A 22,656-nucleotide genomic window follows, 5' to 3' on the forward strand; every position below is an offset into this window, starting at 1 on the left:
CTCTGATGCCCCACCTCTGATTCCCCATATCTGATTCCCTGCCTCTGTTTCCCCGCCTCTGATTCCCCACCTCTGTTTCCCCATATCTGATTCCCCACCTCTGATTCCCCAACTCTAATACCCCGCCTCTGATTCCCCAGCTCTGATTCCCCGCCTCTGATTCCCCGCATCTGATTCCCAGCATCTGATTCCGGCCTCTGATTCCCGGCCTCTGATTCCCTGCTTCTGATTCTGATTCCCTGCCTCTGATTCCCCATCTCTGATTCCGCACATCTGATTCCCTGCCTCTGATTCCCCACCTCTGATTCCCGATATCTGATTCCCCGCCTCTGTTTCCCGACCTCTGATTCCCCGCCTCTGTTTCCCAATATCTAAGTCCCCACCTCTGATTCCCCAAATCTGATTCCCCACCTCTGATTCCCCAGCTCTGATTCCCCGCCTCTGATTCCCCGCATCTGATACCCTGCATCTGATTCCAATCCTCTGATTCCCTGCCTCTGATTCCCAACCTCTGATTCCCCACCTCTGATTCCCCATATCTGATTCCCCGCCTCTGTTTCCCCGCCTCGGATTCCCCGCCTCTGTTTCCCCACATCTGATTCCCGGCCTCTGATTCCCCGCCTCTGATTCCCCATATCTGATTCCCTGCCTCTGATTCCCCAACTCTGATTCCCCGCCTCTGATTCCCCAGCTCTGAATCCCCGCCTCTGATTCCCCGCGTCTGATTCCCTGCCTCTGATTCCCCGCCTTGATTCCCCATCTCTTATTCACAGCCTCTGATTCCCCACCTCTGATTCCCTATATTTGATTCCCCGCCTCTGTTTCCCCGCCTCTGATTCCCCGCCTCTGATTCCCCATATCTGATTCCCCGCCTCTGATTGCCCACCTCTGATTCCCAGCCTCTGATTCGCCAGCTCTGATTCCCCGCCTCTGATTCCCCGCATCTGATTCCCTGCCTCTGATTCCCCGCCTCTGATTCCCCATCTCTGATTCACCACCTTTGATTCGCCACCTCTGATTCCCCATATCTGATTCCCCGCCTCTGTTTCCCCGCCTCTGATTCCCCGCCTCTGATTCTCCATATCTCATTCCCCGCCTCTGAATCCCCATCTCTGATTCCCGGACTCTGATTCCCCTCCTCTGATACCCGGCCTCTTATTCCCAGCAGCTGATTCCCGGCCTCTGATTCCCGGCCTCTGATTCCCCGCTTCTGATTCCCTGCCTCTGATTCCCCATCTCTGATTCCGCACATCTGATTCCCTGCCTCTGATTCCCCACCTCTGATTCCCCATATCTGATTCCCCGCCTCTGTTTCCCCGCCTCTGATTCCCCGCCTCTGTTTCCCTATATCTAATTCCCCACCTCTGATGCCCCAACTCTGATTCCCCTCCTCTGATTCCCGGCCTCTTATTCCCAGCATCTGATTCCCGGCCTCTGATTCCCGGCCTCTGATTCCCCGCTTCTGATTCCCTGCCTCTGATTCCCCATCTCTGATTCCGCACATCTGATTCCCTGCCTCTGTTTCCCCGCCTCTGATTCCCCGCCTCTGATTCTCCATATCTCATTCCCCGCCTCTGAATCCCCATCTCTGATTCCCGGACTCTGATTCCCCTCCTCTGATTCCCGGCCTCTTATTCCCAGCATCTGATTCCCGGCCTCTGATTCCCGGCCTCTGATTCCCCGCTTCTGATTCCCTGCCTCTGATTCCCCATCTCTGATTCCGCACATCTGATTCCCTGCCTCTGATTCCCCACCTCTGATTCCCCATATCTGATTCCCCGCCTCTGTTTCCCCGCCTCTGATTCCCCGCCTCTGTTTCCCTATATCTAATTCCCCACCTCTGATGCCCCAACTCTGATTCCCCGCCTCTGATTCCCCAGCTCTGATTCCCCGCCTCTGATTCCCTGCATCTGATTCCCCATATCTGATTCCCCGCCTCTGTTTCCCCGCCTCTGCTTCCCCGCCTCTGTTTCCCCATATCTGATTCCCGCCTCTGATTCCCAACTATGATTCCCCGCCTCTGATTCCCCAGCTCTGATTCCCTGCCTCTGATTCCCCGCGTTCTATTCCCTGCCTCTGATTCCCCGCCTGTGATTCCCCATCACTGATTCACCACCTCTGATTCCCTACCTCTGATTCCCCATATCTAATTCCCCGCCTCTGTTTGCCCGCCTCTGATTCCCCGCCTCTGTTTCCCCATATCTGATTCCCCGCCTCTGAATCCCCAACTCTGATTCCCTGCCTCAGATTCCCCAGCTCTGATTCCCCGCCTTTGATTCCCCCCGTCTGATTCCCAGCCTCTGAATCCCCGTGTCTGATTTCCTGCCTCTGATTCCCCGCCTCTGATTCCCCATCTCTGATTCACCGCCTCTGATTCCCCACCTCTGATTCCCATTCTCTGATTCCGCACATCCAATTCCCTGCCTCTGATTCCCCAACTCTGATTCCCCACCTCTGATTCCCCAGCTCTGATTCCCCGCCTCAGATTCCCCGCGTCTGATTCCCTGCCTCTGATTCCCCGCCTCTGATTCCCTGCCTCTGATTCCCCATATCTGATTCCCCGCCTCTGATTCCCCAACTCTGATTCCCCGCTTCTGATTCCCCAGCTCTGAATCCCCGCCTCTGATTCCCCGCGTCTGATTCCCTGCCTCTGATTCCCCGCCTCTGATTCCCCATCTGTGATTCACAACCTCTGATGCCCCACCTCTGATTCCCCATATCTGATTCCCCGCCTCTGTTTCCCCGCCTCTGATTCCCCGCCTCTGATTCCCCATATCTGATTCCCCGCCTCTGATTGCCCACCTCTGATTCCCCGCGTCTGATACCCTGCCTCTGATTACCCTGCCTCTGATTCCCCACCTCTGATTCCCCATATCTGATTCCCCACCTCTGATTCCCCGCCTCTGATTCCCCATATCTGATTCCCTGCCTCTGTTTCCCCGCCTCTGATTTCCTACCTCTGTTTCCCCATATCTGATTCCCCGCCTCTGATTCCCCAACTCTAATACCCCGCCTCTGATTCCCCAGCTCTGATTCCCCGCCTCTGATTCCCCGCATCTGAATCCCTGCCTCTGATTCCCCGCCTCTGATTCCAGGCCTCTGATTCCCATCATCTGATTCCGGCCTCTGATTCCCGGCCTCTGATTCCCTGCTTCTGATTCTGATTCCCTGCCTCTGATTCCCCATCTCTGATTCCGCACATCTGATTCCCTGCCTCTGATTCCCCACCTCTGATTCCCCATATCTGATTCCCAGCCTCTGTTTCCCCGCCTCTGATTCCCCGCCTCTGTTTCCCAATATCTAAGTCCCCACCTCTGATTCCCCAAATCTGATTCCCCACCTCTGATTCCCCAGCTCTGATTCCCCGCCTCTGATTCCCCGCATCTGATTCCCTGCATCTGATTCCAAGCCTCTGATTCCCTGTTTCTGATTCCCAACCTCTAATTCCCCACCTCTGATTCCCCATATCTGATTCCCCGCCTCTGTTTCCCCGCCTCGGATTCCCCGCCTCAGTTTCCCCATATCTGATTCCCGGCCTCTGATTCCCCGCCTCTGATTCCCCGCCTCTGATTCCCTGCCTCTGATTCCCCATCTCCGATTCCCTGCCTCTGATTCCCAACCTCTGATTCCCCACCTCTGATTCCCCATATCTGATTCCCCGCCTCTGTTTCCCCGCCTCTGATTCCCCGCCTCTGATTCCCAACTCTGATTCCCCGCCTCTGATTCCCCAGCTCTGATTCCCCGTGTTTGATTCCCTGCATCTGATTCCCTGCCCTGATTCCCCATCTCTGTTTCACAGCCTTTGATTTGCCACCTCTGATTCCACATATCTGATTCCCTGCCTCTGATTCCCCGCCTCTGATTCCAGGCCTCTGATTCCCATCATCTGATTCCGGCATCTGATTCCCGGCCTCTGATTCCCTGCTTCTGATTCTGATTCCCTGCCTCTGATTCCCCATCTCTAATTCTGCACATCTGATTCCCTGCCTCTGATACCCCACCTCTGATTCCCCATATCTGATTCCCCGCCTCTGTTTCCCCGCCTCTGATTCCCCGCCTCTGTTTCCCAATATCTAAGTCCCCACCTCTGATTCCCCAAATCAGATTCCCCACCTCTGATTCCCCAGCTCTGATTCCCCGCCTCTGATTCCCCGCATCTGATTCCCTGCATCTGATTCCAAGCCTCTGATTCCCTGCCTCTGATTCCCAACCTCTGATTCCCCACCGCTGATTCCCCATATCTGATTCCCCGCCTCTGTTTCGCCACCTCGGATTCCCCGCCTCAGTTTCCCCATATCTGATTCCCGGCCTTTGATTCCCCGCCTCTGATTCCCCACCTCTGATTCCCTGCCTCTGATTCCCCATCTCCGATTCCCTGCCTCTGATTCCCAACCTCTGATTCCCCACCTCTGATTCCCCATATCTGATTCCCCGCCTCTGTTTCCCCGCCTCTGATTCCCCGCCTCTGATTCCCAACTCTGATTCCCCGCCTCTGATTCCCCAGCTCTGATTCCCCGTGTTTGATTCCCTGCCTCTGATTCCCTGCCCTGATTCCCCATCTCTGTTTCACCGCCTTTGATTCGCCACCTCTGATTCCACATATCTGATTCCCCGCCTCTGTTTCCCCGACTCTGATTCCCTTCCTCTGATTCCCAACCTCTGATTCCCCGCCTCTGATTCCCCATCTCTGATTCCCCGCCTCTGATTCCCAGTGTCTGATTCCCTGCCTCTGATTCCCCGCCTCTGATTCCCCGCCTCTGATTCCCTGACACTGAATCCCTGCCCCTGATTCCCCACCTCTAATTCCCCATATCTGATTCCCCGCCTCTGTTTCCCCGCCTCTGATTCCCCGCCTCTGATTCCCCATATCTGATTCCCTGCCTCTGATTCCCCAACTCTGATTCCCCGCCTCTGATTCCCCAGCTCTGAATCCCCACCTCTGATTCCCCGTGTCTGATTCCCTGCCTCTGATTCCCCGCCTTGATTCCCCATCTCTGATTCACAACCTCTGATTCCCCACCTCTGATTCCCTATATTTGATTCCCCGCCTCTGTTTCCCCGCCTCTGATTCCCCGCCTCTGATTCCCCATATCTGATTCCCCGCCTCTGATTGCCCACCTCTGATTCCCCGCTTCTGATTCGCCAGCTCTGATTCCCCGCCTCTGATTCCCCGCATCTGATTCCCTGCCTCTGATTCCCCGCCTATGATTCCCCATCTATGATTCACCGCCTTTGATTCGCCACCTCTGTTTCCCGGCCTCTGATTCCCCGCCTCTGATTCTCCATATCTCATTCCCCGCCTCTGAATCCCCATCTCTGATTCCCGGACTCTGATTCCCCACCTCTGATTCCCGGCCTCTTATTCCCAGCATCTGATTCCCGGCCTCTGATTCCCGGCCTCTGATTCCCCGCTTCTGATTCTGATTCCCTGCCTCTGATTCCCCATCTCTGATTCAGCACATCTGAATCCCTGCCTCTGATTCCCCACCTCTGATTCCTCATATCTGATTCCCCGCCTCTGTTTCCCCGCCTCTGATTCCCCGCCTCTGTTTCCCTATATCTAATTCCCCACCTCTGATGCCCCAACTCTGATTCCCCGCCTCTGATTCCCCAGCTCTGATTCCCCGCCTCTGATTCCCCGCATCCGATTCCCCATATCTGATTCCCCGCCTCTGTTTCCCCGCCTCTGATTCCCCGCCTCTGTTTCCCCATATCTGATTCCCCGCCTCTGATTCCCAACTATGATTCCCCGCCTCTGATTCCCCAGCTCTGATTCCCTGCGTCTGATTCCCTGCGTTCTATTCCCTGCCTCTGATTCCCCACCTGTGATTCCCCATCACTGATTCAGCACCTCTGATTCCCCACCTCTGATTCCCCATATCTAATTCCCCGCCTCTGTTTGCCCGCCTCTGATTCCCCGCCTCTGTTTCCCCATATCTGATTCCCCGTCTCTGAATCCCCAACTCTGATTCCCTGCCTCTGATTCCCCAGCTCTGATTCCGCGCCTTTGATTCCCCCCGTCTGATTCCCAGCCTCTGAATCCCCGTGTCTGATTTCCTGCCTCTGATTCCCCGCCTCTGATTCCCCATCTCTGATTCCTCTGATTCCCCACATCTGATTCCCCATCTCTGATTCCGCACATCCGATTCCCTGCCTCTGATTCCCCAACTCTGATTCCCCACCTCTGATTCCCCAGCTCTGATTCCCCGCCTCAGATTCCCCGCGTCTGATTCCCTGCCTCTGATTCCCCGCCTCTGATTCCCCATCTCTGATTCCCCACCTCTGATTCCCCGTGTCTGATTCCCTGCCTCTGATACCCCGCCTCTGAATCCCAGCCTCTGATTTCCCATATCTGATTCCCCGCCTCTGATTCCCTGCCTCTGATTCCCCACCTCTGATTCCCCGCCTTTGATTCCCCCCATCTGATTCCCAGCCTCTGAATCCCCGTGTCTGATTTCCTGCCTCTGATTCCCCGCCTCTGATTCCCCATCTCTGATTCACCGCCTCTGATTCCCCATCTCTGATTCCCCACCTCTGATTCCCCGTGTCTGATTCCCTGCCTCTGATTCCCCGCCTCTGAATCCCAGCCTCTGATTCCCCATATCTGATTCCCCGCCTCTGATTCCCTGCCTCTGATTCCCCAGCTCTTATTCCCCGCCTTTGATTCCCCCCATCTGATTCCCAGCCTCTGAATCCCCGTGTCTGATTTCCTGCCTCTGATTTCCCGCCTCTGATTCCCCATCTCTGATTCACCGCCTCTGATTCCCCATCTCTGATTCCCCACCTCTGGTTCCCCAGCTCTGATTCCCCGCCTCAGATTCCCCGCGTCTGATTCCCTGCCTCTGATTCCCCGCCTCTGATTCCCTGCCTCTGATTCCCCATATCTGATTCCCCGCCTCTGATTCCCCAACTCTGATTCCCCGCTTCTGATTCCCCAGCTCTGAATCCCCGCCTCTGATTCCCCGCGTCTGATTCCCTGCCTCTGATTCCCCGCCTCTGATTCCCCATCTGTGATTCACAACCTCTGATGCCCCACCTCTGATTCCCCATATCTGATTCCCTGCCTCTGTTTCCCCGCCTCTGATTCCCCACCTCTGTTTCCCCATATCTGATTCCCCACCTCTGATTCCCCAACTCTAATACCCCGCCTCTGATTCCCCAGCTCTGATTCCCCGCCTCTGATTCCCCGCATCTGATTCCCAGCATCTGATTCCGGCCTCTGATTCCCGGCCTCTGATTCCCTGCTTCTGATTCTGATTCCCTGCCTCTGATTCCCCATCTCTGATTCCGCACATCTGATTCCCTGCCTCTGATTCCCCACCTCTGATTCCCGATATCTGATTCCCCGCCTCTGTTTCCCGACCTCTGATTCCCCGCCTCTGTTTCCCAATATCTAAGTCCCCACCTCTGATTCCCCAAATCTGATTCCCCACCTCTGATTCCCCAGCTCTGATTCCCCGCCTCTGATTCCCCGCATCTGATACCCTGCATCTGATTCCAATCCTCTGATTCCCTGCCTCTGATTCCCAACCTCTGATTCCCCACCTCTGATTCCCCATATCTGATTCCCCGCCTCTGTTTCCCCGCCTCGGATTCCCCGCCTCTGTTTCCCCACATCTGATTCCCGGCCTCTGATTCCCCGCCTCTGATTCCCCATATCTGATTCCCTGCCTCTGATTCCCCAACTCTGATTCCCCGCCTCTGATTCCCCAGCTCTGAATCCCCGCCTCTGATTCCCCGCGTCTGATTCCCTGCCTCTGATTCCCCGCCTTGATTCCCCATCTCTTATTCACAGCCTCTGATTCCCCACCTCTGATTCCCTATATTTGATTCCCCGCCTCTGTTTCCCCGCCTCTGATTCCCCGCCTCTGATTCCCCATATCTGATTCCCCGCCTCTGATTGCCCACCTCTGATTCCCAGCCTCTGATTCGCCAGCTCTGATTCCCCGCCTCTGATTCCCCGCATCTGATTCCCTGCCTCTGATTCCCCGCCTCTGATTCCCCATCTCTGATTCACCACCTTTGATTCGCCACCTCTGATTCCCCATATCTGATTCCCCGCCTCTGTTTCCCCGCCTCTGATTCCCCGCCTCTGATTCTCCATATCTCATTCCCCGCCTCTGAATCCCCATCTCTGATTCCCGGACTCTGATTCCCCTCCTCTGATACCCGGCCTCTTATTCCCAGCAGCTGATTCCCGGCCTCTGATTCCCGGCCTCTGATTCCCCGCTTCTGATTCCCTGCCTCTGATTCCCCATCTCTGATTCCGCACATCTGATTCCCTGCCTCTGATTCCCCACCTCTGATTCCCCATATCTGATTCCCCGCCTCTGTTTCCCCGCCTCTGATTCCCCGCCTCTGTTTCCCTATATCTAATTCCCCACCTCTGATGCCCCAACTCTGATTCCCCTCCTCTGATTCCCGGCCTCTTATTCCCAGCATCTGATTCCCGGCCTCTGATTCCCGGCCTCTGATTCCCCGCTTCTGATTCCCTGCCTCTGATTCCCCATCTCTGATTCCGCACATCTGATTCCCTGCCTCTGTTTCCCCGCCTCTGATTCCCCGCCTCTGATTCTCCATATCTCATTCCCCGCCTCTGAATCCCCATCTCTGATTCCCGGACTCTGATTCCCCTCCTCTGATTCCCGGCCTCTTATTCCCAGCATCTGATTCCCGGCCTCTGATTCCCGGCCTCTGATTCCCCGCTTCTGATTCCCTGCCTCTGATTCCCCATCTCTGATTCCGCACATCTGATTCCCTGCCTCTGATTCCCCACCTCTGATTCCCCATATCTGATTCCCCGCCTCTGTTTCCCCGCCTCTGATTCCCCGCCTCTGTTTCCCTATATCTAATTCCCCACCTCTGATGCCCCAACTCTGATTCCCCGCCTCTGATTCCCCAGCTCTGATTCCCCGCCTCTGATTCCCTGCATCTGATTCCCCATATCTGATTCCCCGCCTCTGTTTCCCCGCCTCTGCTTCCCCGCCTCTGTTTCCCCATATCTGATTCCCGCCTCTGATTCCCAACTATGATTCCCCGCCTCTGATTCCCCAGCTCTGATTCCCTGCCTCTGATTCCCCGCGTTCTATTCCCTGCCTCTGATTCCCCGCCTGTGATTCCCCATCACTGATTCACCACCTCTGATTCCCTACCTCTGATTCCCCATATCTAATTCCCCGCCTCTGTTTGCCCGCCTCTGATTCCCCGCCTCTGTTTCCCCATATCTGATTCCCCGCCTCTGAATCCCCAACTCTGATTCCCTGCCTCAGATTCCCCAGCTCTGATTCCCCGCCTTTGATTCCCCCCGTCTGATTCCCAGCCTCTGAATCCCCGTGTCTGATTTCCTGCCTCTGATTCCCCGCCTCTGATTCCCCATCTCTGATTCACCGCCTCTGATTCCCCACCTCTGATTCCCATTCTCTGATTCCGCACATCCAATTCCCTGCCTCTGATTCCCCAACTCTGATTCCCCACCTCTGATTCCCCAGCTCTGATTCCCCGCCTCAGATTCCCCGCGTCTGATTCCCTGCCTCTGATTCCCCGCCTCTGATTCCCTGCCTCTGATTCCCCATATCTGATTCCCCGCCTCTGATTCCCCAACTCTGATTCCCCGCTTCTGATTCCCCAGCTCTGAATCCCCGCCTCTGATTCCCCGCGTCTGATTCCCTGCCTCTGATTCCCCGCCTCTGATTCCCCATCTGTGATTCACAACCTCTGATGCCCCACCTCTGATTCCCCATATCTGATTCCCTGCCTCTGTTTCCCCGCCTCTGATTCCCCGCCTCTGATTCCCCATATCTGATTCCCCGCCTCTGATTGCCCACCTCTGATTCCCCGCGTCTGATACCCTGCCTCTGATTACCCTGCCTCTGATTCCCCACCTCTGATTCCCCATATCTGATTCCCCACCTCTGATTCCCCGCCTCTGATTCCCCATATCTGATTCCCTGCCTCTGTTTCCCCGCCTCTGATTTCCTACCTCTGTTTCCCCATATCTGATTCCCCGCCTCTGATTCCCCAACTCTAATACCCCGCCTCTGATTCCCCAGCTCTGATTCCCCGCCTCTGATTCCCCGCATCTGAATCCCTGCCTCTGATTCCCCGCCTCTGATTCCAGGCCTCTGATTCCCATCATCTGATTCCGGCCTCTGATTCCCGGCCTCTGATTCCCTGCTTCTGATTCTGATTCCCTGCCTCTGATTCCCCATCTCTGATTCCGCACATCTGATTCCCTGCCTCTGATTCCCCACCTCTGATTCCCCATATCTGATTCCCAGCCTCTGTTTCCCCGCCTCTGATTCCCCGCCTCTGTTTCCCAATATCTAAGTCCCCACCTCTGATTCCCCAAATCTGATTCCCCACCTCTGATTCCCCAGCTCTGATTCCCCGCCTCTGATTCCCCGCATCTGATTCCCTGCATCTGATTCCAAGCCTCTGATTCCCTGTTTCTGATTCCCAACCTCTAATTCCCCACCTCTGATTCCCCATATCTGATTCCCCGCCTCTGTTTCCCCGCCTCGGATTCCCCGCCTCAGTTTCCCCATATCTGATTCCCGGCCTCTGATTCCCCGCCTCTGATTCCCCGCCTCTGATTCCCTGCCTCTGATTCCCCATCTCCGATTCCCTGCCTCTGATTCCCAACCTCTGATTCCCCACCTCTGATTCCCCATATCTGATTCCCCGCCTCTGTTTCCCCGCCTCTGATTCCCCGCCTCTGATTCCCAACTCTGATTCCCCGCCTCTGATTCCCCAGCTCTGATTCCCCGTGTTTGATTCCCTGCATCTGATTCCCTGCCCTGATTCCCCATCTCTGTTTCACAGCCTTTGATTTGCCACCTCTGATTCCACATATCTGATTCCCTGCCTCTGATTCCCCGCCTCTGATTCCAGGCCTCTGATTCCCATCATCTGATTCCGGCATCTGATTCCCGGCCTCTGATTCCCTGCTTCTGATTCTGATTCCCTGCCTCTGATTCCCCATCTCTAATTCTGCACATCTGATTCCCTGCCTCTGATACCCCACCTCTGATTCCCCATATCTGATTCCCCGCCTCTGTTTCCCCGCCTCTGATTCCCCGCCTCTGTTTCCCAATATCTAAGTCCCCACCTCTGATTCCCCAAATCAGATTCCCCACCTCTGATTCCCCAGCTCTGATTCCCCGCCTCTGATTCCCCGCATCTGATTCCCTGCATCTGATTCCAAGCCTCTGATTCCCTGCCTCTGATTCCCAACCTCTGATTCCCCACCGCTGATTCCCCATATCTGATTCCCCGCCTCTGTTTCGCCACCTCGGATTCCCCGCCTCAGTTTCCCCATATCTGATTCCCGGCCTTTGATTCCCCGCCTCTGATTCCCCACCTCTGATTCCCTGCCTCTGATTCCCCATCTCCGATTCCCTGCCTCTGATTCCCAACCTCTGATTCCCCACCTCTGATTCCCCATATCTGATTCCCCGCCTCTGTTTCCCCGCCTCTGATTCCCCGCCTCTGATTCCCAACTCTGATTCCCCGCCTCTGATTCCCCAGCTCTGATTCCCCGTGTTTGATTCCCTGCCTCTGATTCCCTGCCCTGATTCCCCATCTCTGTTTCACCGCCTTTGATTCGCCACCTCTGATTCCACATATCTGATTCCCCGCCTCTGTTTCCCCGACTCTGATTCCCTTCCTCTGATTCCCAACCTCTGATTCCCCGCCTCTGATTCCCCATCTCTGATTCCCCGCCTCTGATTCCCAGTGTCTGATTCCCTGCCTCTGATTCCCCGCCTCTGATTCCCCGCCTCTGATTCCCTGACACTGAATCCCTGCCCCTGATTCCCCACCTCTAATTCCCCATATCTGATTCCCCGCCTCTGTTTCCCCGCCTCTGATTCCCCGCCTCTGATTCCCCATATCTGATTCCCTGCCTCTGATTCCCCAACTCTGATTCCCCGCCTCTGATTCCCCAGCTCTGAATCCCCACCTCTGATTCCCCGTGTCTGATTCCCTGCCTCTGATTCCCCGCCTTGATTCCCCATCTCTGATTCACAACCTCTGATTCCCCACCTCTGATTCCCTATATTTGATTCCCCGCCTCTGTTTCCCCGCCTCTGATTCCCCGCCTCTGATTCCCCATATCTGATTCCCCGCCTCTGATTGCCCACCTCTGATTCCCCGCTTCTGATTCGCCAGCTCTGATTCCCCGCCTCTGATTCCCCGCATCTGATTCCCTGCCTCTGATTCCCCGCCTATGATTCCCCATCTATGATTCACCGCCTTTGATTCGCCACCTCTGTTTCCCGGCCTCTGATTCCCCGCCTCTGATTCTCCATATCTCATTCCCCGCCTCTGAATCCCCATCTCTGATTCCCGGACTCTGATTCCCCACCTCTGATTCCCGGCCTCTTATTCCCAGCATCTGATTCCCGGCCTCTGATTCCCGGCCTCTGATTCCCCGCTTCTGATTCTGATTCCCTGCCTCTGATTCCCCATCTCTGATTCAGCACATCTGAATCCCTGCCTCTGATTCCCCACCTCTGATTCCTCATATCTGATTCCCCGCCTCTGTTTCCCCGCCTCTGATTCCCCGCCTCTGTTTCCCTATATCTAATTCCCCACCTCTGATGCCCCAACTCTGATTCCCCGCCTCTGATTCCCCAGCTCTGATTCCCCGCCTCTGATTCCCCGCATCCGATTCCCCATATCTGATTCCCCGCCTCTGTTTCCCCGCCTCTGATTCCCCGCCTCTGTTTCCCCATATCTGATTCCCCGCCTCTGATTCCCAACTATGATTCCCCGCCTCTGATTCCCCAGCTCTGATTCCCTGCGTCTGATTCCCTGCGTTCTATTCCCTGCCTCTGATTCCCCACCTGTGATTCCCCATCACTGATTCAGCACCTCTGATTCCCCACCTCTGATTCCCCATATCTAATTCCCCGCCTCTGTTTGCCCGCCTCTGATTCCCCGCCTCTGTTTCCCCATATCTGATTCCCCGTCTCTGAATCCCCAACTCTGATTCCCTGCCTCTGATTCCCCAGCTCTGATTCCGCGCCTTTGATTCCCCCCGTCTGATTCCCAGCCTCTGAATCCCCGTGTCTGATTTCCTGCCTCTGATTCCCCGCCTCTGATTCCCCATCTCTGATTCCTCTGATTCCCCACATCTGATTCCCCATCTCTGATTCCGCACATCCGATTCCCTGCCTCTGATTCCCCAACTCTGATTCCCCACCTCTGATTCCCCAGCTCTGATTCCCCGCCTCAGATTCCCCGCGTCTGATTCCCTGCCTCTGATTCCCCGCCTCTGATTCCCCATCTCTGATTCCCCACCTCTGATTCCCCGTGTCTGATTCCCTGCCTCTGATACCCCGCCTCTGATTTCCTGCCTCTGATTTCCCGCCTCTGATTCCCCATCTCTGATTCACCGCCTCTGATTCCCCATCTCTGATTCCCCACCTCTGATTCCCCATATCTGATTCCCTGCCTCTGTTTCCCCGCCTCTGATTCCCCACCTCTGTTTCCCCATATCTGATTCCCCGCCTCTGATTCCCCAACTCTAATACCCCGCCTCTGATTCCCCAGCTCTGATTCCCCGCCTCTGATTCCCCGCATCTGATTCCCTGCCTCTGATTCCCCGCCTCTGATTCCAGGCCTCTGATTCCCAGCATCTGATTCCGGCCTCTGATTCCCGGCCTCTGATTCCCTGCTTCTGATTCTGATTCCCTGCCTCTGATTCCCCATCTCTGATTCCGCACATCTGATTCCCAACCTCGGATTCCCCACCTCTGATTCCCCATATCTGATTCCCCGCCTCTGTTTCCCCGCCTCTGATTCCCCGCCTCTGATTCCCAACTCTGATTCCCCGCCTCTGATTCCCCAGCTCTGATTCCCCGTGTTTGATTCCCTGCCTCTGATTCCCTGCCCTGATTCCCCATCTCTGTTTCACCGCCTTTGATTCGCCACCTCTGATTCCCCATATCTGATTCCCCGACTCTGATTCCCTGCCTCTGATTCCCAACCTCTGATTCCACACCTCTGATTCCCCATATCTGATTCCCCGCCTCTATTTCCCCATATCTGATTCCCCGCCTCTGATTCCCCAACTCTGATTCCTCGCCTCTGATTCCCCAGCTCTGATTCCCCGACTCTGATTCCCGGAGTCCGATTCCCTGCCTCTGATTCCCCGCCTCTGATTTCCCATCTCTGATTCCCCGCCTCCGATTCCCCGTGTCTGATTCCCTGCCTCTGATTCCCCGCCTCTGATTCCCCGCCTCTGATTCCCTGCCACTGATTCCCTGCCCCTGATTCCCCAATTCTGATTCCCCATATCTGATTCCCCGCCTCTGTTTCCCCGCCTCTGATTCCCCGCCTCTGATTCCCCATATCTGATTCCCTGCCTCTGATTCCCCAACTCTGATTCACCGCCTCTGATTCCCCAGCTCTGAATCCCCACCTCTGATTCCCCGCGTCTGATTCCCTGCCTCTGATTCCCCGCCTTGATTCCCCATCTCTGATTCACAACCTCTGATTCCCCACCTCTGATTCCCTATGTTTGATTCCCCGAATCTGTTTCCCCGCCTCTGATTCGCAACCTCTAATTCCCCACCTCTGATTCCCCATATCTGATTGCCCGCCTCTGTTACCCTGCCTCTGATTCCCGGCCTCTGTTTCCCCATATCTGATTCCCCTCCTCTGATTCCCCAACTCTGATTCCCCGCCTCTGATTCCCCAGCTCTGATTCCCCGCCTCTGATTCCCCGCATCTGATTCCCTGCCTCTGATTCCCCGCCTCTGATTCCAGGCCTCTGATTCCCAGCATCTGATTCCGGCCTCTGATTCCCGGCCTCTGATTCCCTGCTTCTGATTCTGATTCCCTGCCTCTGATTCCCCATCTCTGATTCCGCACATCTGATTCCCAACCTCGGATTCCCCACCTCTGATTCCCCATATCTGATTCCCCGCCTCTGTTTCCCCGCCTCTGATTCCCCGCCTCTGATTCCCAACTCTGATTCCCCGCCTCTGATTCCCCAGCTCTGATTCCCCGTGTTTGATTCCCTGCCTCTGATTCCCTGCCCTGATTCCCCATCTCTGTTTCACCGCCTTTGATTCGCCACCTCTGATTCCCCATATCTGATTCCCCGACTCTGATTCCCTGCCTCTGATTCCCAACCTCTGATTCCACACCTCTGATTCCCCATATCTGATTCCCCGCCTCTATTTCCCCATATCTGATTCCCCGCCTCTGATTCCCCAACTCTGATTCCCCGCCTCTGATTCCCCAGCTCTGATTCCCCGACTCTGATTCCCGGAGTCCGATTCCCTGCCTCTGATTCCCCACCTCTGATTTCCCATCTCTGATTCCCCGCCTCCGATTCCCCGTGTCTGATTCCCTGCCTCTGATTCCCCGCCTCTGATTCCCCGCCTCTGATTCCCTGCCACTGATTCCCTGCCCCTGATTCCCCAATTCTGATTCCCCATATCTGATTCCCCGCCTCTGTTTCCCCGCCTCTGATTCCCCGCCTCTGTTTCCCCATATCTGATTCCCCGCCTCTGATTCCCAACTATGATTCCCCGCCTCTGATTCCCCAGCTCTGATTCCATGCGTCTGATTCCCTGCGTTCTATTCCCTGCCTCTGATTCCCCACCTGTGATTCCCCATCACTGATTCACCACCTCTGATTCCCCACCTCTGATTCCCCATATCTAATTCCCCGCCTCTGTTTGCCCGCCTCTGATTCCCCGCCTCTGTTTCCCCACATCTGATTCCCCGTCTCTGAATCCCCAACTCTGATTCCCTGCCTCTGATTCCCCAGCTCTGATTCCGCGCCTTTGATTCCCCCCGTCTGATTCCCAGCCTCTGAATCCCCGTGTCTGATTTCCTGCCTCTGATTCCCCGCCTCTGATTCCCCATCTCTGATTCCTCTGATTCCCCACATCTGATTCCCCATCTCTGATTCCGCACATCCGATTCCCTGCCTCTGATTCCCCAACTCTGATTCCCCACCTCTGATTCCCCAGCTCTGATTCCCCGCCTCAGATTCCCCGCGTCTGATTCCCTGCCTCTGATTCCCCGCCTCTGATTCCCCATCTCTGATTCCCCACCTCTGATTCCCCGTGTATGATTCCCTGCCTCTGATACCCCGCCTCTGAATCCCAGCCTCTGATTTCCCATATCTGATTCCCCGCCTCTGATTCCCTGCCTCTGATTCCCCACCTCTGATTCCCCGCCTTTGATTCACCCCATCTGATTCCCAGCCTCTGAATCCCCGTGTCTGATTTCCTGCCTCTGATTCCCCGCCTCTGATTCCCCATCTCTGATTCACCGCCTCTGATTCCCCATCTCTGATTCCCCACCTCTGATTCCCCGTGTCTGATTCCCTGCCTCTGATTCCCCGCCTCTGAATCCCAGCCTCTGATTCCCCATATCTGATTCCCCGCCTCTGATTCCCTGCCTCTGATTCCCCAGCTCTTATTCCCCGCCTTTGATTCCCCCCGTCTGATTCCCAGCCTCTGAATCCCCGTGTCTGATTTCCTGCCTCTGATTCCCCGCCTCTGATTCCCCATCTCTGATTCACCGCCTCTGATTCCCCATCTCTGATTCCCCACCTCTGATTCCCCATATCTGATTCCCTGCCTCTGTTTCCCCGCCTCTGATTCCCCACCTCTGTTTCCCCATATCTGATTCCCCGCCTCTGATTCCCCAACTCTAATACCCCGCCTCTGATTCCCCAGCTCTGATTCCCCGCCTCTGATTCCCCGCATCTGATTCCCTGCCTCTGATTCCCCGCCTCTGATTCCAGGCCTCTGATTCCCAGCATCTGATTCCGGCCTCTGATTCCCGGCCTCTGATTCCCTGCTTCTGATTCTGATTCCCTGCCTCTGATTCCCCATCTCTGATTCCGCACATCTGATTCCCAACCTCGGATTCCCCACCTCTGATTCCCCATATCTGATTCCCCGCCTCTGTTTCCCCGCCTCTGATTCCCCGCCTCTGATTCCCAACTCTGATTCCCCGCCTCTGATTCCCCAGCTCTGATTCCCCGTGTTTGATTCCCTGCCTCTGATTCCCTGCCCTGATTCCCCATCTCTGTTTCACCGCCTTTGATTCGCCACCTCTGATTCCCCATATCTGATTCCCCGACTCTGATTCCCTGCCTCTGATTCCCAACCTCTGATTCCACACCTCTGATTCCCCATATCTGATTCCCCGCCTCTATTTACCCATATCTGATTCCCCGCCTCTGATTCCCCAACTCTGATTCCCCGCCTCTGATTCCCCAGCTCTGATTCCCCGACTCTGATTCCCGGAGTCCGATTCCCTGCCTCTGATTCCCCGCCTCTAATTTCCCATCTCTGATTCCCCGCCTCCGATTCCCCGTGTCTGATTCCCTGCCTCTGATTCCCCGCCTCTGATTCCCCGCCTCTGATTCCCTGCCACTGATTCCCTGCCCCTGATTCCCCAATTCTGATTCCCCATATCTGATTCCCCGCCTCTGTTTCCCCGCCTCTGATTCCCCGCCTCTGATTCCCCATATCTGATTCCCTGCCTCTGATTCCCCAACTCTGATTCACCGCCTCTGATTCCCCAGCTCTGAATCCCCGCCTCTGATTCCCCGCGTCTGATTCCCTGCCTCTGATTCCCCGCCTTGATTCCCCATCTCTGATTCACAACCTCTGATTCCCCACCTCTGATTCCCTATGTTTGATTCCCCGACTCTGTTTCCCCGCCTCTGATTCGCAACCTCTAATTCCCGACCTCTGATTCCCCATATCTGATTGCCCGCCTCTGTTACCCTGCCTCTGATTCCCGGCCTCTGTTTCCCCATATCTGATTCCCCTCCTCTGATTCCCCAACTCTGATTCCCCGCCTCTGATTCCCCAGCTCTGATTCCCCGCCTCTGATTCCCCGCATCTGATTCCCTGCCTCTGATTCCCCGCCTCTGATTCCAGGCCTCTGATTCCCAGCATCTGATTCCGGCCTCTGATTCCCGGCCTCTGATTCCCTGCTTCTGATTCTGATTCCCTGCCTCTGATTCCCCATCTCTGATTCCGCACATCTGATTCCCAACCTCGGATTCCCCACCTCTGATTCCCCATATCTGATTCCCCGCCTCTGTTTCCCCGCCTCTGATTCCCCGCCTCTGATTCCCAACTCTGATTCCCCGCCTCTGATTCCCCAGCTCTGATTCCCCGTGTTTGATTCCCTGCCTCTGATTCCCTGCCCTGATTCCCCATCTCTGTTTCACCGCCTTTGATTCGCCACCTCTGATTCCCCATATCTGATTCCCCGACTCTGATTCCCTGCCTCTGATTCCCAACCTCTGATTCCACACCTCTGATTCCCCATATCTGATTCCCCGCCTCTATTTCCCCATATCTGATTCCCCGCCTCTGATTCCCCAACTCTGATTCCCCGCCTCTGATTCCCCAGCTCTGATTCCCCGACTCTGATTCCCGGAGTCCGATTCCCTGCCTCTGATTCCCCGCCTCTGATTTCCCATCTCTGATTCCCCGCCTCCGATTCCCCGTGTCTGATTCCCTGCCTCTGATTCCCCGCCTCTGATTCCCCGCCTCTGATTCCCTGCCACTGATTCCCTGCCCCTGATTCCCCAATTCTGATTCCCCATATCTGATTCCCCGCCTCTGTTTCCCCGCCTCTGATTCCCCGCCTCTGATTCCCCATATCTGATTCCCTGCCTCTGATTCCCCAACTCTGATTCACCGCCTCTGATTCCCCAGCTCTGAATCCCCGCCTCTGATTCCCCGCGTCTGATTCCCTGCCTCTGATTCCCCGCCTTGATTCCCCATCTCTGATTCACAACCTCTGATTCCCCACCTCTGATTCCCTATGTTTGATTCCCCGACTCTGTTTCCCCGCCTCTGATTCGCAACCTCTAATTCCCCACCTCTGATTCCCCATATCTGATTGCCCGCCTCTGTTACCCTGCCTCTGATTCCCGGCCTCTGTTTCCCCATATCTGATTCCCCTCCTCTGATTCCCCAACTCTGATTCCCCGCCTCTGATTCCCCAGCTCTTATTCCCCGCCTTTTATTCCCGGCCTCTGATTCCCTGCCACTGATTCCCCGCCCCTGATTCCCCACCTCTGATTCCCCATATCTGATTCCCCGCCTCTGTTTCCCCAGCTCTGATTCCCCACCTCTGATTCCCCAGCTCTGATTCCCTGCCACTGATTCCCCGCCCCTGATTCCCCACCTCTGATTTCCCATATCTGATTCCCCGCCTCTGTTTCCCCAGCTCTTATTCCCTGCCTCTGATTCCCTGCCCTGATTCCCCATCTCTGTTTCACCGCCTTTGATTCGCCACCTCTGATTCCCCATATCTGATTCCCCGCCTCTGTTTCCCCGCCTCTGATTCCCTGCCTCTGATTCCCAACCTCTGATTCCACACCTCTGATTCCCCATATCTGATTCCCCGCCTCTATTTCCCCATATCTGATTCCCCGCCTCTGATTCCCCAACTCTGATTCCCCGCCTCTGATTCCCCAGCTCTGATTCCCCGCCTCTGATTCCCGACGTCCGATTCCCTGCCTCTGATTCCCCGCCTCTGATTCCCCATCTCTGATTCTCCATATCTGATTCCCCGCCTCTGAATCCCCATCTCTGATTCCCGGACTCTGATACCCCTCCTCTGATTCCCGGCCTCTTATTCCCAGCATCTGATTCCCGGCCTCTGATTCCCGGCCTCTGATTCCCCGCTTCTGATTCTGATTCCCTGCCTCTGATTCCCCATCTCTGATTCCGCACATCTGATTCCCTGCCTCTGATTCCCCACCTCTGATTCCCCATATCTGATTCCCCGCCTCTGTTTCCCCGCCTCTGATTCCCCGCCTCTGTTTCCCTATATCTAATTCCCCACCTCTGATGCCCCAACTCTGATTCCCCGCCTCTGATTCCCCAGCTCTGATTCCCCGCCTCTGATTCCCTGCATCCGATTCCCCATATCTGATTCCCCGCCTCTGATTCCCCAGCTCTGATTCCCCGACTCTGATTCCCGGCATCCGATTCCCTGCCTCTGATTCCCCGCCTCTGATTCCCCATCTCTGATTCCCCGCCTCTGATTCCCCGTGTCTGATTCCCTGCCTTTGATTCCCCGCCTCTGATTCCCCGCCTTGATTCCCCATCTCTGATTCACAACCTCTGATTCCCCACCTCTGATTCCCTATATTTGATTCCCCGCCTCTGTTTCCCCGCCTCTGATTCCCCGCCTCTGATTCCCCATATCTGATTCCCCGCCTCTGATTGCCCACCTCTGATTCCCAGCCTCTGATTCGCCAGCTCTGATTCCCCGCCTCTGATTCCCCGCATCTGATTCCCTGCCTCTGATTCCCCGCCTCTGATTCCCCATCTCTGATTCACCGCCTTTGATTCGCCACCTCTGATTCCCCATATCTGATTCCCCACCTCTGATTCCCGGCCTCTTATTCCCAGCATCTGATTCCCGGCCTCTGATTCCCGGCCTCTGATTCCCCGCTTCTGATTCTGATTCCCTGCCTCTTATTCCCCATCTCTGATTCCGCACATCTGATTCCCTGCCTCTGATTCCCCACCTCTGATTCCCCATATCAGATTCCCCGCCTCTGTTTCCCCGCCTCTGATTCCCCGCCTCTTATTCCCAGCATCTGATTCCCGGCCTCTGATTCCCGGCCTCTGATTCCCCTCTTCTGTTTCTGATTCCCTGCCTCTTATTCCCCATCTCTGATTCCGCACATCTGATTCCCTGCCTCTGATTCCCCGCCTCTGTTTCCCCGCCTCTGATTCCCCGCCTCTGTTTCCCTATATCTAATTCCCCACCTCTGATGCCCCAACTCTGATTCCCCGCCTCTGATTCCCCAGCTCTGATTCCCCGCCTCTGATTCCCTGCATCCGATTCCCCATATCTGATTCCCCGCCTCTGTTTCCCCGCCTCTGATTCCCCGCCTCTGTTTCCCCATATCTGATTCCCGCCTCTGATTCCCAACTATGATTCCCCGCCTCTGATTCCCCAGCTCTGATTCCCTGCCTCTGATTCCCCGCGTTCTATTCCCTGCCTCTGATTCCCCGCCTGTGATTCCCCATCACTGATTCACCACCTCTGATTCCCTACCTCTGATTCCCCATATCTAATTCTCCGCCTCTGTTTGCCCGCCTCTGATTCCCCGCCTCTGTTTCCCCATATCTGATTCCCCGCCTCTGAATCCCCAACTCTGATTCCCTGCCTCAGATTCCCCAGCTCTGATTCCCCGCCTTTGATTCCCCCCGTCTGATTCCCAGCCTCTGAATCCCCGTGTCTGATTTCCTGCCTCTGATTCCCCGCCTCTGATTCCTCATCTCTGATTCACCGCCTCTGATTCCCCACCTCTGATTCCCCATCTCTGATTCCGCACATCCAATTCCCTGCCTCTGATTCCCCAACTCTGATTCCCCACCTCTGATTCCCCAGCTCTGATTCCCCGCCTCAGATTCCCCGCGTCTGATTCCCTGCCTCTGATTCCCCGCCTCTGATTCCCTGCCTCTGATTCCCCATATCTGATTCCCCGCCTCTGATTCCCCAACTCTGATTCCCCGCTTCTGATTCCCCAGCTCTGAATCCCCGCCTCTGATTCCCCGCGTCTGATTCCCTGCCTCTGATTCCCCGCCTCTGATTCCCCATCTGTGATTCACAACCTCTGATGCCCCACCTCTGATTCCCCATATCTGATTCCCCGCCTCTGTTTCCCCGCCTCTGATTCCCCGCCTCTGATTCCCCATATCTGATTCCCCGCCTCTGATTGCCCACCTCTGATTCCCCGCGTCTGATACCCTGCCTCTGATTCCCCGCCTCTGATTCCCCATCTCTGATTCACCACCTCTGATTCCCGGCCTCTGATTCCCCATCTCTGATTCCGCACATCCGATTCCCTGCCTATGATTCCCCACCTCTGATTCCCCGCCTCTGATTCCCCATATCTGATTCCCTGCCTCTGTTTCCCCGCCTCTGATTCCCTACCTCTGTTTCCCCATATCTGATTCCCCGCCTCTGATTCCCCAACTCTAATACCCCGCCTCTGATTCCCCAGCTCTGATTCCCCGCCTCTGATTCCCCACATCTGATTCCCTGCCTCTGATTCCCCGCCTCTGATTCCAGGCCTCTGATTCCCATCATCTGATTCCGGCCTCTGATTCCCTGCTTCTGATTCTGATTCCCTGCCTCTGATTCCCCATCTCTGATTCCGCACATCTGATTCCCTGCCTCTGATTCCCCACCTCTGATTCCCCATATCTGATTCCCCGCCTCTGTTTCCCCGCCTCTGATTCCCCGCCTCTGTTTCCCAATATCTAAGTCCCCACCTCTGATTCCCCAAATCTGATTCCCCACCTCTGATTCCCCAGCTCTGATTCCCCGCCTCTGATTCCCCGCATCTGATTCCCTGCATCTGATTCCAAGCCTCTGATTCCCTGCCTCTGATTCCCAACCTCTGATTCCCCACCTCTGATTCCCCATATCTGATTCCCCGCCTCTGTTTCCCCGCCTCGGATTCCCCGCCTCAGTTTCCCCATATCTGATTCCCGGCCTCTGATTCCCCGCCTCTGATTCCCCGCCTCTGATTCCCTGCCTCTGATTCCCCATTTCCGATTCCCTGCCTCTGATTCCCAACCTCCGATTCCCCACCTCTGATTCCCCATATCTGATTCCCCGCCTCTGTTT

Source organism: Narcine bancroftii, chromosome 6 (genome assembly GCF_036971445.1).
Source record: "Narcine bancroftii isolate sNarBan1 chromosome 6, sNarBan1.hap1, whole genome shotgun sequence".
In the NCBI taxonomy this organism is placed as follows: Eukaryota; Metazoa; Chordata; class Chondrichthyes; order Torpediniformes; family Narcinidae; genus Narcine; species Narcine bancroftii.